The sequence below is a fragment of the Macrobrachium nipponense genome, chromosome 4 (assembly GCF_015104395.2).
Source record: "Macrobrachium nipponense isolate FS-2020 chromosome 4, ASM1510439v2, whole genome shotgun sequence".
In the NCBI taxonomy this organism is placed as follows: Eukaryota; Metazoa; Arthropoda; class Malacostraca; order Decapoda; family Palaemonidae; genus Macrobrachium; species Macrobrachium nipponense.
In genome coordinates this window covers 122,968,077-122,983,120 of record NC_061100.1, presented here as the reverse complement: position 1 = coordinate 122,983,120, position 15,044 = coordinate 122,968,077, and the positions used below count along the sequence as shown (strand labels likewise).

The window sequence follows — 15,044 nt, the reverse complement described above, 5'->3', positions numbered from 1 at the left end:
ATACAAAAATTTATTTAATTATACAAATGTAATTTTTTTTATATAAGTAACTCACCAAGTATCTGCATAGCTGCTTCCCACATTGACAGGAGGTGGATACGTGGGATACATGGTCATAGTATTCTACTCTAAAGCATTAAGTCATGTAATGATTTAGAAATAGAAAAGATGTTAGCAATGAAATAATGCTTATTGTTCCTTGTTAGTCAAGAGAGCTTTCAGTAGAAACTGCCTGTGGTTGGTGCTTAACTTAACCTGTAGTGGTGCGGCAGTAAAGCCGAGGTTCGCCCCTACTTAGTGGGAGCTTTGTAGCAGAGGAGTGCTTCAATCACTACCAAAGCATCAGTGAAAGTTATGCAGCCACAGTACTGTCCAATGGCTAGCTAACTTTCAAGGTTCCCATTGTCTTGGACACAGTACGATAATAAAAACAACCAGCTTATGTGTCACCTACACTGAAGTAAAACCACAACCCATCCACTTAAAAGTGTCGGTGAAGGTTTGGCAAATAGGAGAATCCTATGCTTCCTTCTGTGATACCATGTCAGTAACTGAAATTTGCCATCATTTGTATAGACTAGCCAGCATCGCACCATCTAACATCCGTCAAGTTGCAATGGTTACAAAGCAAAAGACCAAACAAGCAAATGATCCCAGGCTTCCACTCTACAACCATCGTGAAACAAAAAGATGTCTGAAAGAACTAGAGACCCCAGATCTATCAAAATACAGACTGCAGAAATGGAGAGAGAGCAACAGACTACTAATAATGCCCTCCCTGACCCAATTGAAGACCTGCCCTGAGGATTCTCCCTCACCAGAAGGGAATGGGTCTCCCCAAATAGAGGAAGAACAAAAGTTGGTAGGACAAGGGATAACCTCTAGAGATGGGTTTACACAAATGGTGCTGAATGCCCCTGGGGGGAACCAATCCAAGATATGAATCACTTCTGTCGTAGTTGCCCACTTGTTCGGACATGGATCTAAGAACAGCAAATTACAGCACTCCAGTGGGTAGGACAATGGTGCGATAAGATATGAATGAATGAATGTCTTTAAACTCTCGTAATCATGAGAAACAAAGAATGGTCATGCTACCAGTAGGTTGAAGGGATGTGAGAGATTAAGAAGCCCTGAAAGCTTATGAGGTAGAGGCTGTTCTAACATCTTTAGCTTTTGCTAAAATGAGGCAAAATCTTCTATATCCGAGTGTCTCAGAAGATTAAGTCCATTAGGGTAAAGGCAAGATGTTCTAATTAGAATATCCTGGTTTATAAGTGGTCTGGGAATTTGGTTTTCTAGGAAATACAGACCATCAGCCAAGCAGAGAGCTCTCTATTTCTCCTCAGTGCTAGAGAACAATTCAGATTCCCATAGAATGAGTTTGCCCTAGACTAGTTGTTGTCAGGAGTTCTAACCAGAAGAGAGACTTCTTTCCCACTGTTATCCCTACATTAAAGGGTCAGTTGCCAGATGTGCCTTCACTGCCTTCCTTTCAACATCAGGCATGGTTTATTCTTTGGCGAAGTGGTTTTTACGACTGCATGCCCTTGCTGTCATCAACCACAGTTATTGGCGGTGGGCTTCGCCTTTGACTAAAAAGTCCATCTGCAAGGCAGTAGTTTCCACAGCTATTGGCAGTGGCCCTAAGCCAGCAGTTTCCATACTTATTGGAAGTGGGCCTAGCGTTTTACTAAAAAGTAAGACTGCAAGGCAGCAGCTGTCCTTTTAGTCACCTTTTATGACATGCAGGGCCTTACACTGGTTGTATCCTTAACACCCCTACAATAGGGTCATCTAATCAGAACAACCAGTGCCTGTTTAAACAACTTAGTCCCTGGACAGCTTTCAAATCTGAACACTCAACAGAACGGAAAATCTTTTCTCCTCGGAGCAAGTGATCGCTATTGGGTGCTCAGAGCAAGCACTAGTGTCGTAGCAAAAGCTGGTGTCGGACTGTTGTTGGCACCAGGAAAGCAGGGTGCCAGACTAGCTATGAGCTCGGGTGAAGCCTGGCGCCCCTTGAAGACACGGATGTCCGCAAAACTCTTAAAGGGGCCGGCCGGAACCCTTATAGTATATGGGGGTATAGGGCGAAAAATGCCAAGTCATGAAAATATTCACGGAGCTTCGTTTGGCAATGGAGAATACATATACAAAATATTTTATCAAAATTCCTCTTACTTTATTAGTTACAGGGTAATTTAGGAAACGTAACGCAGTAAGCCAAAAACATTGATACGTACAAGAAGGTGCTATATTTCTTCTTTTGTTATAAATTTTAATAATTAATGTCAAAGAAATTGTGAGCAATGGCATCTGTAGAGATTCCATGAGGCGGCAGGAGGGAATGTAGTTTACTTTCCAGTGTGAGGAGAAGCCTCTTGTAGTGTACACGTTCGAGTTTCACCTTGGACATTTGCTTGCTTTTACGTATGTGTATCTGTTTTGGCAAGAATTTCATCATGCCAACGAGGAAAAGACTAGCAAAACATCTCGCTGACATACTCACGAAGGAAATTTGCTCTAATATAATTACAGAATGTCATAATATACGCGATATTAGTGTAGTTAGTGAAGACAGAGAGAGAGGGAGGGGTGCGTAGTTAGGAATGCCCGTCTTGCCTGACGCACAAGTCGTGCAGTACCCCAGACTACGGTCTTTGAGCAAAGGGATCTTCATTTATGATAATAACATAGTTTTGGTTTATTAATACCCAAAAAGTAATATGAAATTCATAATAATCATGATTTATTAACATCGTCTTTGTAAAAAGAGAGTACACGTTCGAGTTTCATCTCTGACTTTCTCTTGATTTTACGTCTGTTTATATTTGCTTCTGCAAGAATTTCACCGTGCCAAAGAGGAAAATGCAAGGAAAACATATCACTAACATACAGAAGAAGAAAATTCGCTATAACAAGCCGAGTTAGTGAGGAAGAGAGAGTTGTGTAGGAAGGAGTGCCCTATCTTGCCTGATGCAGTGCCCCAGGCTACAATATATGAGCAAAGGGATCAACATTTATGATTAAATTATGATATATGTTTAAATTATGATAAATACCATAGTTTTGGATTATTAATACTCAAAACAGAAATATGCATTCATAATAATTATTATTTGTTAACATTTTTATAAAAATACAAAGGAAAACTTTTAACGGCCGTATCACAAAACTATACTTATTGACCTACAAAGTCTATCTTCTCACTTAGTTTTGAAGCTATAGTACTGAAATTTGGTATATACTCAGAAAGACATTATAGAAAAATCAAATAAAGCCCTTTTTCCAATATTTGTTTTGTCTTTTTTTTAATAAAATTTTTTTTTCCTGATTTATAGGGTTTATTTTTTTACTATAATGAAAAATTCATATCTAGCATAAAAAAATGACTTTTAGTAAAAGAAGTCATTTGATTGGAGGTCTACATCAGCTCTATATATGGTAGTAATCCCAGGTCTTAATATTAATTATCAAGGGAGGAGGTAGAATTTGAGAAAAGGTCATTTTCGGGGTAAATCGCACTGGCGTCACACAACCGAAGGTCAGAGGCGAAAATCATATGCGGTTTGGAGATGTCCCAAGTCACCTTATCAAGTGGTATGAATATCAAAGTCCTGCCCTTAAATGGCATTAGCTGGCCGGCCCCCTTAAGGGAGAAAGAAAAGGATCCAGGTCTTGGGTCAGTCCTTGTCCTTGACTAATATTCCAGAGAAGAGGGGCAAAATATCTTCTTTTTCCTTGCTTGGCCTTGTCAGGAACTTTAATGGAAAAGATAGGGATGCCAGCGAACTAGGTATGTTGCAAAAGGGACACGTCTCGCATAGGAGACATAGGATTTGAGAAACCAGCTTCAGAAAGTTGATGAAAAGAGGTCAACCAACTCATGTGCACCATCCCTAATTGCCTTGTCTACGCAAGACAGGACTCCCAACCAATCTGCACCAATATTGTCTTGAAGAGATGTGCATGCTTCAATCTTCTTCAATAGGGTACCAATTGTCCAGTCTAACAAGCTGACGATCACGAATGTCTGAAACTAGTTTTTTTACCTTATGATCTGCTTCCAAAGCAGCGAACTTAACTTGGCTTGTGCAAAGGCCGATCCTCTCAGAGTCAACGATGCCGGAGAAAACTAGGGAGGAGGCAGAGAGTCCCAGGGACGGAACTTGACCTGGGCATAAGACAGGTGTACTTTCTCTTAGAAAGGCAAGAAGGAGGAGTGCAAAACACCATTTTGCCAGTACTCCTCTCCTCTGACAGCCAGCTGTCAGTGGTAGACAGCGCCATCTTAAGACAAACTGGAGAGGACCATCCTTGAGCAACACAACACACTACATACTCATGCTGATCACTGAGCTCCCACCAGGTGTTCAGCAGCCAACAGGCGCCCAGTAACCAGCAGATGCCCAGTGGCATCTCTAATGCTGCGTACTCGACTTCTCTCTGAGCTTGGACGTTCAGAAGACACTGGGCGCTCGCCATAAACTGTAGTACACTCTTGTCCCCAAAACACTGCAATAGTAGTTGTGAACAATTGGTCTCCAGGCTTTTACACTTTGTTCAGTGTTAGATTCCAAGAGAGAGGGTGACCTGAAAGATGCATATTTTCAAATACCCATCTAACAGTCCTCTTGGAAGTACCTATGCTTTACCCTTAGAGGGATGGTCTGTCAGTTCAGGGCACTTTTTAGGGGGTGATTAAACTTTGAGAAGTCATGTCTTGTAGCCAAGCTGAGGGTATAGTATAGTACCTGGGTATAGACATGACATCAGCTAGATTGGAGAAGCTGGTCCCTCATATGCAGTGTCACCTCTGCTCATTACATTGGAGGTTGAGTAGGAGTGCCACTTGGCACTCTCTCCCCCCACATGATGTTTTTGTTCTCAGATGTAGCCAACAAGGGATGAGACACGGTTGGAGTTGTTCCTGTCACATAATATTGGTTTTTTCATACGCATCCAACAAGGGATGGGATGCACACCTGGAGGAATTGGTTTTAGGCGTGTAGAACCAGAATGACAAGCACCTTCACATCAATATCCTGGAATTGAAGGCAGCGTGCCTGGCACTCAAGCATTTTTATGCATGACACTTACCTGGCAGGTATATATAGCTTATCCTCTTGACGCACTGGCAGAATTTAAAACAAAACTCGCGGCAACCGCTAGTACACTGGTAGTTCAAGGTGATGGCCACCCGCTCCCGTGGCGCTGGTACTTGGAACTATTCCCGTTTTCCTCAGATTTTTCTCTGCCGCCGAACCCGGCAACATCGTTGTTGGTTCTCTGTTGGAATTTCCTGCTCGTTATCTGACTTTTGGATATTGGTATCGTATTCAGGAAGTTAGAGTGGCAATCGCAATTGTTTTGAATTTGTCTAGTATGTCTGATTCAGGAAGTATGTTTAGAGTTTGTGTGAAAGAAGGTGTAAGGTGAGATGCCGAAATCATCGGTAGATCCACATACTATTTGTAAGAAGTGTCGTGAGTTTGTATGTACGTGGGGACAATAGTGTAATGAATGTCAGTGTCTGAATGAGAAAGAGTGGAAGGCTCTTATGAAGTATGTGGAGAGATTGGAAAAAGATCGGGTTAGAAGATCTGTATCTAGGAGTGAAAGATCGGGATCTTCGAGTAAACCTTTGGATGATTCCTTGCATGTGTCTTCTCCAGCTCATTCACGATGTAGATGTAGCACCTTTTCCCCAGGTTTCTCCTGCTCCAGTTGCTGTATCTGAGGATACACGGATCCACAAATAGTGAAAGTGTTCGCTGCCCTTGCGTCATAGGGAGACCAAATTAAACGGTTAACGGACAAAGTGGAAGTGTTTGGTGACAGTGTTGTGGAGGGGGCGTTCTGATCGTCTCTCTCGTGCTCCTAGACCTAGACCTCTGTCAAGCTCCCAGACCCAAGGGAGAAGGCATGTCGACAGTCGAAGGAGGCGAGAGGGGTTGACATACGATCAGGCGTCCCTTCAGGCAGTCCTGTTGAGACGTCCCAGGCTGCTGCAGTACGCCATAGAAAAGGCATACTGGGAAGTGCCGTTACTTCTCTTCGGATAGTTCGGCCTCGGGAAGGAGCAGACTTCGCGGAAGTATCGCGTCCTCTCAAGAGGTCATACTGTCCGTCCTCATTCTTCACAGGAGGAAAGGGCTTTCGACCAGGAAGGGTGGAGTAGCCCTGAGATTTTTTCATCGGAGGATGAAGAGATGATCCCTATCAAAAGTGGAGGATTTCACGTCGGCTGGAGTTTCGCTCGCCGCTCGTGTGAGCCGGTGCGTCCTCGATCTCCTCATCATCAGGAGTCTCGTAAGGAGGCGGGGACGAAGGAGGTGCTGCGGGATATTGCAGCAGAGATTGGCAGTAAATTGTGCAATCATGGGAGAAGCCCGAACAACCTTCGGTTAGACGTAAGGACTCGTCTCTCCCGGTTAAGTCCTCCAAGAGGACGCAGGACGTACAACGCGATCCAGGACGCAGGTGGTCCTGTAAGAAGGACGAAGTCAGGACGCAGGACGCAAGAGGAGAAGTGATGGACGCAGCGTGGACGCATTCACGTTCAGGAGGACGCAGGAAACGCAGGCGGCAGCAAAGTCAAAACATTGTCTCGACAAGGAAGAGAGGAGTTTTGTAGGGAGTCAGTGCCACATTTACTTTCTAAACAGCAGCTGCATAAGGACTCTGATTGGGAGAATCAGCAGGATCTTGGTTTGCAAGATATTTCTTCGCAGGAGGAAGAATTTGCGGAGAGTACGGAAGAGGACAAGACGGAAGCGCTTCTTCGGATTACAAGAGGCTAACAGAGTGCCTTCTTTCTCTGTTTGAAGGAGATTTTCAACCTTCAGGCCCGCCATCGCCTTTGTCGCAATTTTCAAAGACGAAGAAAGCCAAGAAATCGTCGTTTTTGAAAATGACTTTGTCCATTTCGGCCAAGAAAGCCCTTCAACGAGTAATGAGTGGTTGAAGGAGAAGAAAGAGTCGGGCAAGACTTCTTTTGTTTTTCCTCCGGCCAAGTTGGCTTCGAAGTCTGGTGTTTGGTATGCTACGGGGGGAAAGTCTTGGCCTGGTAGTACCTGCCTCCTCCCAGGGATACTTTTCCAACATAGTGGATAGCTCCCGTAGACATTGCTTTGCATTCAGCCAAAGTGTGGTGGACTTCTTCGGAGTTCGACCATTTACTCAAAGGTATCTTTAGGACTTTTGAGGTATTTAATTTTCTTGACTGGTCGTTGGGGGCCCTGGCTCGGACTTCGGAGATGGAAGAGTCGTCAGTATCCGAGTTGTCGAGAAGCATCATGTCCTGTATAAGAAATAAAGCCTTGAGAGATGGAGCTGAATGAATTGGCTTCAATATTCACAGCAGGCGTCTTGAAGAAAAGACATCTCTTATGCTCGTTCGCTGCTAAAGGAGTGTCGAACGCGCAAAAGTCGGAGTTGATGTTCTCGTCCCCCCCCTGTCAGGACAGCTCTTCCCTCAAGAGATCATTAAGGACATATCTCTCTCCCTCACTCAGAAGGCTACCCAAGATCTTCTTACGTCATCTGTGAGGAAGTATTTACCTTCTAAGGTCATGAAGAAGACTACGAAAGATACGAAGACAGCACAGCAGCCCTTTCTGGGGCGGGTAGGACTTTCTCCCGACCACATTTAGAGGGAAAAGAGTTCCAGCAAACAGAGGTGCTAAAACTTCAAACGAAACAATGAGTCAAAAGTCCTCCAGACTTGTGTAGGGGCCAGACTTTTGGACTTCTGGGAAGTCTGGCAAAACAAAGGAGCGGATCCTTGGTCCGTAAAGGTAGCGAAGGAATTGGGTACAAGATCCCCTTTCTCAAGAAACCACCTCTCGCTACAGCTCCGAGAGCCCTAGGGGCTCACTACATCGATTTAGAGAAGAGAGAGGCTCTTTGGCATCAGGTCGTCACCATGATGGAAAAAGGGGCAATAGAACCGGTTCTGGATTGCGAATCCCCAGGTTTTTACAACCGTTTGTTTCTAGTACCGAAATCATCAGGAGGTTGGAGGCCGGTACTGGACGTAAGCCAGCTAAACTTGTTCGTAGAAAAGACCAAGTTTACGATGGAGACGAACGATTCAGTACTGGCAGCGGTACGACCAGGCACTGGATGGTAAACACTGGACCTTAGGATGCGTACTTCCATATTCCATTCAATCCAAGGTCAGGGAAATATCTGAGATTCGTAATCCAGGGAGGATTTATCAATTCAAAAGCCCTGTGTTTCGGGCTGTGCACGGCGCCTCAAATTTTTACAAGAATGATGATGTGGCGAAGTGGCTTCATTTGGCAGGAGTCCAGAGTATCTCTCTACCTCGACGATTGGCTCATAAGAGCACAATCAAAACAGCAATGTCTGGAGGACACGAATGTAACATTAGATTTAACCCAGCAGCTGGGTCTGATGGTGAACCTGGAAAGTCTCGACTGATCCCATCTCAGGAAATAGTTTATTTGGGGATTCGGATATCCTCAGTGACTTTTCGGGCTTTTCCGTCACCCGAAAGGCAGACCATGTGTATACGGAAAGTGGAAGAATTCCTATTGAAAGACCAATGCTCAGCGAGAGAGTGGATGAGCCTGCTGGGGACACTCTCTTCTAGAGCGGTCATTTCACTAGGGAGACTTCACATGAGGCCCTTACAGTCTTTCTGAACGAATCGTGGCCAGAAGATCGCCAACCAGATTCCTTCCGTTTCCAATTCCTCCAAAGATAAAGGAGGAACTAAAGTGGTGGCTAGTGCCGGAGAGTTGTCAGAGGGTACGTCACTCCGCAGAAGAACCCAGACCGGATATTATTTTCCGACGCGTCAGACGCAGGCTGGGGAGCGACGCTGGGCCCTCGGGAGGAGTCAGGCCTTTGGAGCGAAGAAGAAAGGCATGGCACATAAACAGGAAGGAACTGATGGCGATCCTCTTGGCTATGAAAGCGTTCAGACCGTGGTCAGCGGCAAAGTAGTGCAGATCACGCGGACAATACCACAAGCTCTGGCGTATATACGGAAACAAGGAGGAACTCACTCGTTGTCTCTTTGCAACCTGGCGAAGGAGATTCTTCTTTGGTCGCAGGAAGAAAACGTCACCCTGCTCACCAGGTTCATTCAGGGAGAGAAGAACGTCAGGGCGGATCTGTTGAGCAGGGACGGACAAGTGCTTTCCACGGAGTGGATGTTGCATCGTCCAAGTATGCCAGAGACTGTGGAAGCTTTGGGGCACTCCAGTAGTGGATCTTTTCGCTACCCGCGGCGACGAAGAGGTTACCGAACTACTGTTCTCCGATCCCGGACCCTCTGCAGTCGCAGTCGATGCCTTCCTACTAGATTGGACGGGGCTAGATGCGTACGCTTTTCCCCCGTTCAAGATTTTAGGAAAGGTAATGAAGAAATTCAGGGAAAGTCGAGGAACAAGGCTCACCCTGATAGCCCCATACTGGCCGGCCCAAACGTGGTTCACAGAGGTACTGGAATGGACAGTAGATTCCCCGAGAAGTCTACCCACGAGAGTAGATCTTTCTCAAACAACCCCACTTCGACAGGTTCCACAAGACACCCTCGCTCTGGGTCTGACTGCGTTCAGACTATCGAAAGACTTGTCAGAGCGAGGGGGTTTTCTAGAGAAGCAGCGAAGGCAGTGGCAAGAGCACGAAGACCCATCGACCTATCAAAGTGTACCAGGCGAAGTGGGACAACTTCGTAGATGGTGGCAAGAATCGGAAGATTTCTTCATCCAGTACCTCTGTGACTCAGATTGCAGATTTCCTGCTATACCTGAAGAAAGAACTAGGTTTGGCTAATCAGACGATTAAAGGCTATAAGTGTATGTTGTCTGCAGTGTTTAGACACAGAGGTTTAAACCTGTCCAATGACGCAGATCTTAGAGATCTCCTCAGATCGTTTGATACAGAAGGATCGACGGTGCAGAACCCCTTCTTGGAATTTGGACGTCGTTCTCAAATTCTTGGAAACGGATAAGTTCGAACCTATGGGCAGTGCACCGTTGCGAGAACTAACTAAGAAAACTATTTTCTTAGTAGCTTTAGCTACAGCTAAAAGGATTAGCGAGCTGCAAGCTATTGACAAGCAAATAGGGTTGGAAACACAACAAAGCAGTTTTGTTCGTTTCAACAGGAGTTCTTCAGCAAAGAATGAGAATCCTTCGCATCCATGGCCAAGATCATTTGAGATTGAAGGACTGGCTGATCTGGTAGGTCAAGAGCAGAAAGGGTTCTTTGCCCAGTAAGAGCCTTACGATTTTACGTAGAAAGAACAGGAGGCATTAGGGGAACTTCAGGTTCTCTGTGGTGCTCTGTTAAAGATCCTACTAGACCTATGTCTAAAAACGCAATGGCTTTCTTTGTAAGAGAGTCATTAAAGATGCTCATTTGCTTTGTCAAGAAGAATGCTTCGGTGTAATTAAAGTTAAAGCTCATGAGGTGAGAGCAGTAGCTACGTCCTTAGCATTCAGAAAAAAATTTAGCCCTCAAGGACATTATAGATTCAACGTATTGGAGGACAAACTCTGTGTTTGCCTCGCATTACCTTAGAGACGTGAAGACAACTTTTGATAATTGTCAAACGTTAGGCCCGTATGTATCCTCAGGTACAGTACTGGGCAAAGGAGTTTTCCACCCCATAACCTAATAACATGCTAGGTTTTATTTTAATTAGGTTATAGTGTTTTATGGTTGTCTGAGGAGGTTAAAGACCAACTCAGTCTGGTGTTAGTGTGTATTATATGTGTGTGTGGTTCAGGTGACTAACTTTCCTAGCATGAATGCCCGTGGTGAATGAGGGCTAGGGTTCTCTGTCAACGAATTGGTCACGTCCAGTTGTCAGGCCCTTGTTGTTAGCTTTCTCAACAAACAGGTCACGTCCTAGTTGAGAGCTACTAAGGTTTAGCAGGCTAAGAGGCAGGACCTACGAAGTCAGCTACCTTAGCAGGTAAGGACATAATACATAGTTCTAAAAATTTTTGTTTAAATTTTTGAATTATGACGATGTTGCTGTCTATGGACCCACCTCCAAATGTGTCAATCAGCTATATATATACCTGCCAGGTAAGTGTCATGCATAAAAATGGTATTGTTATGATACAATAAAGTTTTATGCATACTTACCTGGCAGGTATATATAATTAAATTCCCACCCTCCTCCCTCAGGAGACAGGGTTCAGAGAAAATCTGAGGAAACGGGAATAGTTCCAAGTACCAGCGCCACGGGAGCGGGGTGGCCATCACCTGAACTACCAGTGTACTAGCGGTTTGCCGCGAGTTTTGAAATTCTGCCAGTGCGTCAAGAGGATAAGCTATATATATACCTGCCAGGTAAGTATGCATAAAACTTTATTGTATCATAACATACCATTTTAGGATTGAGCAATGGCATTCCATGCTGTAGATTTGTTTGCCACCCAGCACAACAGAAAACTCCCTTTATTCTGTTCCATAGTGCCTTACCCATGGTACTTCAATGGACACCTTCCAACGCCCATCGGGCAACCTAGTAGCTTACGCCTTTTCTCTGATTTGCTTGAGGCGATAGGTGATCAACATGTTATGGTCACCCTGGATTTGTGGGTGAATCTTGTGGCCCCTAATTGCCACATGCTGAATGGTATCTGGACCTACTAGCTGTTATCTGAGATCCAAAGCAGATAAAGGACAACTTTTTTGTCTTTCTTCTCTTTCTTGTTCACTGAGGATGGGTCCTAAAACTGAAAGGAGTCGATCTCTCATCCTCATGGGATATCTCTATATTACTGAGGAGCTTCAAAAAGTCTATATTACTGAGGAGCTTCAAAAAGTCTGTTCTTTCAGGTTACTTAAGACCCTTGAGTGGGACATGACTCTTCTCCTTTGGCACCTAATTTTTCACCTGTACAAGCCCCTTAGATACTTGGACAGGGATCTGATTCTAACTACTGTTTTCTTCTTGCCCTCACTTTAGCAAAGAGAATAGACAAGCTTCATGGCCTATCTTACAACATTAATCACTAGAGAGGATGGGGATCTGTCTCGCTCAAAAATTTTCCAGATTTTGGAGCAAAGAGATTCAAACTGTTGGTCCTTGGTGCCAAGTTCAAGTCTATCTTGATCTCCTCCCTAGAGGATTTCATTGGTAATGATCCTGAGGAGATGATGCCACTGGAAGAGAACTTGACATTATCTGGCCTGAGTGTTGACTCCTCTTTGTAAGTGCTACTGGCATAACATAGAGTGTTGTGAGTGTTGACTCCTCTTTGTAAGTACTACTGGCGTAACATAGAATGTTGTGAGTGTTGACTCCTCTTTGTAAGTGCTACTGGCATAACATAGAATGTTTTGTCCAAGAGCCAACATCATATTGGCTGCGTGAAATCATCCAGGGATCATATGCATTGCCTTGCTTTGGGCGGCAAGGAGGATGAGGGTACCGTCTGGCCAAGAGCTCATGAGGTCATGCTCCACTTTCTCTTTTGCTCAGGGCAAAGATTAGGATGCTAGAATGGTACATGCTGCACAGAAGCAGAATGCAGGTGGCAGGTGTGCTATTCAACCAGCCACCAGTCCATTATTTTTGTTTGTCAATTCAATTGGATGTACCCTCCCCCCTTTCTTGATGAGGATGTTCATTGAATTAGCTGCTTTATGGATTTTGGCACTGGTTATATCAGTCTTTATTAATAAAGGGAAGCAAGCTCATTACTCTACGCCCAGAAATCTAGTATGTATCTAACATCTTGTATGCTCAGCATCCTAGAAGTGTAGGATACCATTCTCTGCTCCTCCAGACCAGGAAGGGACATCCTTAGTGGGTTGAACCTACCATTTGGTTCAAGAAAACCCAGATTCCTCCCACCTATGGAGTGGTGTTCTATGAGCAAACAATATTGTATGAAAGTTACATGGCCGTTCCATCTTGCGGTCACTAGCTAAATATCCATGAAAATAACTTATGTATGAGTACGTTGGAAAAATGAGAATTACATATTTTAAATTTCCCATTTTACACAAGTAAATTTATACATTGAATGATGCTTACAAAATACCAGTTAGGATAGGCTATTGGATACTTTATATGAAATAATATTTAGTATATATAATAATATTTATTTAGTTTTATTTGGATATACACATATAATTACTGTTAGTTTATTTGGATATACTATAAATAATGATGAAATGGAAACCCGCCCTGCCCCCTCACAGCATAGTGGGTTATCAGGAAGAATTCTTGCAAGAGTGTAAACACTCTAATGCCACCTGGTGGGAAACAGGTGATTATAGACAGCCCATCCAGATCAGCTAAGTGGTTTTTCATATTCTGAACACTGATTGCACCTACTGGCATGTAGCTGTAAGCTAACTTTAACAGTAATTACTGGACTAAAATAAATAGCAATTTCTCTATTTCAGGTCTAAGATGCTCATTGTTTCATTCTATGCCAGCCAACAGTGAAAGAAGTAAAAGCAACAGTTAAGAGTTTATACTGAATTACTGGTTGTAGCTATTGAGGTACGTAATTTCTAAAAAGAAGTGTGCTTTCTGTGAAATACCTTTTGTTCCAGCAGAACTGCAACATTTGTGATCAACTCCCACCTTTTCTCTTGTTATGAGAACTCGTGCCCATAGCATACTATGTGGTGAAACTGGCACAGATGGAAGAGGTAGGAGTTAAGCAAAATCTGATTTATTGGAAGTCTCTCTCCCTGATAAATGATGGTTCCCATACCTATTTTAATGTTGCACCTAATGCACAATATATCACTTAGATACAGACCTTCAGCCTGGAAACTTCAAACGATACACATTCCTATGCAATAAATTCAAAATTATTTAAATGAGTGCAAAAATGAAAAATTGTGAAATTTTAAGTAGGACAACAACGTGGCAAGTTAGTTTGCCTCTGTTGCTTGCCAGTCTTCAGAACATTGTTATTGATTACTTTCCTGTCACATGCTGGCTCTATTGACAAGTGTTTGTATCAGTAGATACAGGCAGTCCCTGGTTATCAGTGGTGGTTCTGATCTTCATGGGGTGCTGATAAGTGAAAACTGCCAGTAACCAAAACTCAGTGATTTATGGTGCTTATGATGCCAAGTTTTGGTTATTGGCACCCGTTAGGTCATTTATGATGCCATAACCCTATTATCGGCACCTTATGACGCTGATAACTGAACCTTAGCCCATTATGGCACCTCATGACTGGCCCTGCAAGCAGACCGGAAGGTCGCAATTGTACACCAATAAAATCTGTGTTGATGAAGAGTGGAGATGTACTCCTATATTAGACAGTTGAATCCTAGCATAAAAACCTTGTCTGCAACATGAACCTTCCAAACACACAAAAATTATATTCTCACAAAATTTATAAGAAGAGAATAAAACAATGTCAATACAAATATTTCCAATTATCTTCAATATAACAAGAAAATACTAAAGAACAAAAAGTATCCGGGCCCTCTCTCCCCTGAAGGGGCTATACCCCCTTGGGAGATGGACCAGTGTACTTAACACAAGTGACTGATGATGAAGCAGAGGAAACGGCACATCTGCGATTTGCATGTGTCTCAGGGAAGCTCAGCATAAAGAAACAAGGAAAACCCTCTAAAAACAATGTCCATGTAATTTCTGGGCTGAATAAATAGGAAACAAAGTACCTGCTTTGATGATTAAAAAGAAAAAAACGGCTTGAGGGAGGAGAGCAAAGCAAATGATCTCTCTCCAAGGCAGTTGAAGAAAGACTGGTGCGTCACGAGGTTCCAAACCAGGTTGGTGATCAGCATCCACCTCGTATACACATGAGTTGCCAGATGCCTTAGATTCCTTGCTCTACAATCTTTGATTGTTTTTAACCGGTTCCCACCTGGTGTTGGAAGAATTATCCTATTGTTAAGAATGAAGGTTTGTTAGCTATGAAAAATATAAATTGATTTTAAAAATTTATCATTTCAAAACTTGAGCCAACCTTCATAATGTAAATGTATAAGTAGAAAGGCAGTATTGCTGTTGCAGTAGCTGGCCTGGAATTCTATGAGTCGTAAAC

The 15,044-nt window shown here is 43.5% G+C and overlaps 1 protein-coding gene across 3 annotated transcripts in view; it reads left to right on the top strand.

The window, feature by feature from the left end:
* LOC135211111 (protein mono-ADP-ribosyltransferase PARP12-like) overlaps positions 1–15,044 on the top strand; it is a 56,147-nt gene that overhangs the window by 4,748 nt on the left and 36,355 nt on the right. For 2 of the 3 annotated variants that reach the window (XM_064244204.1, XM_064244206.1), the window contains exon 2: positions 13,414–13,513. The exons of the other annotated variant lie outside the window; for it this stretch is intronic. The gene's annotated coding sequence lies outside the window, so the exon portion shown is untranslated. The remainder of the gene's footprint in view (positions 1–13,413; positions 13,514–15,044) is intronic. 3 annotated transcript variants of the gene reach the window in all.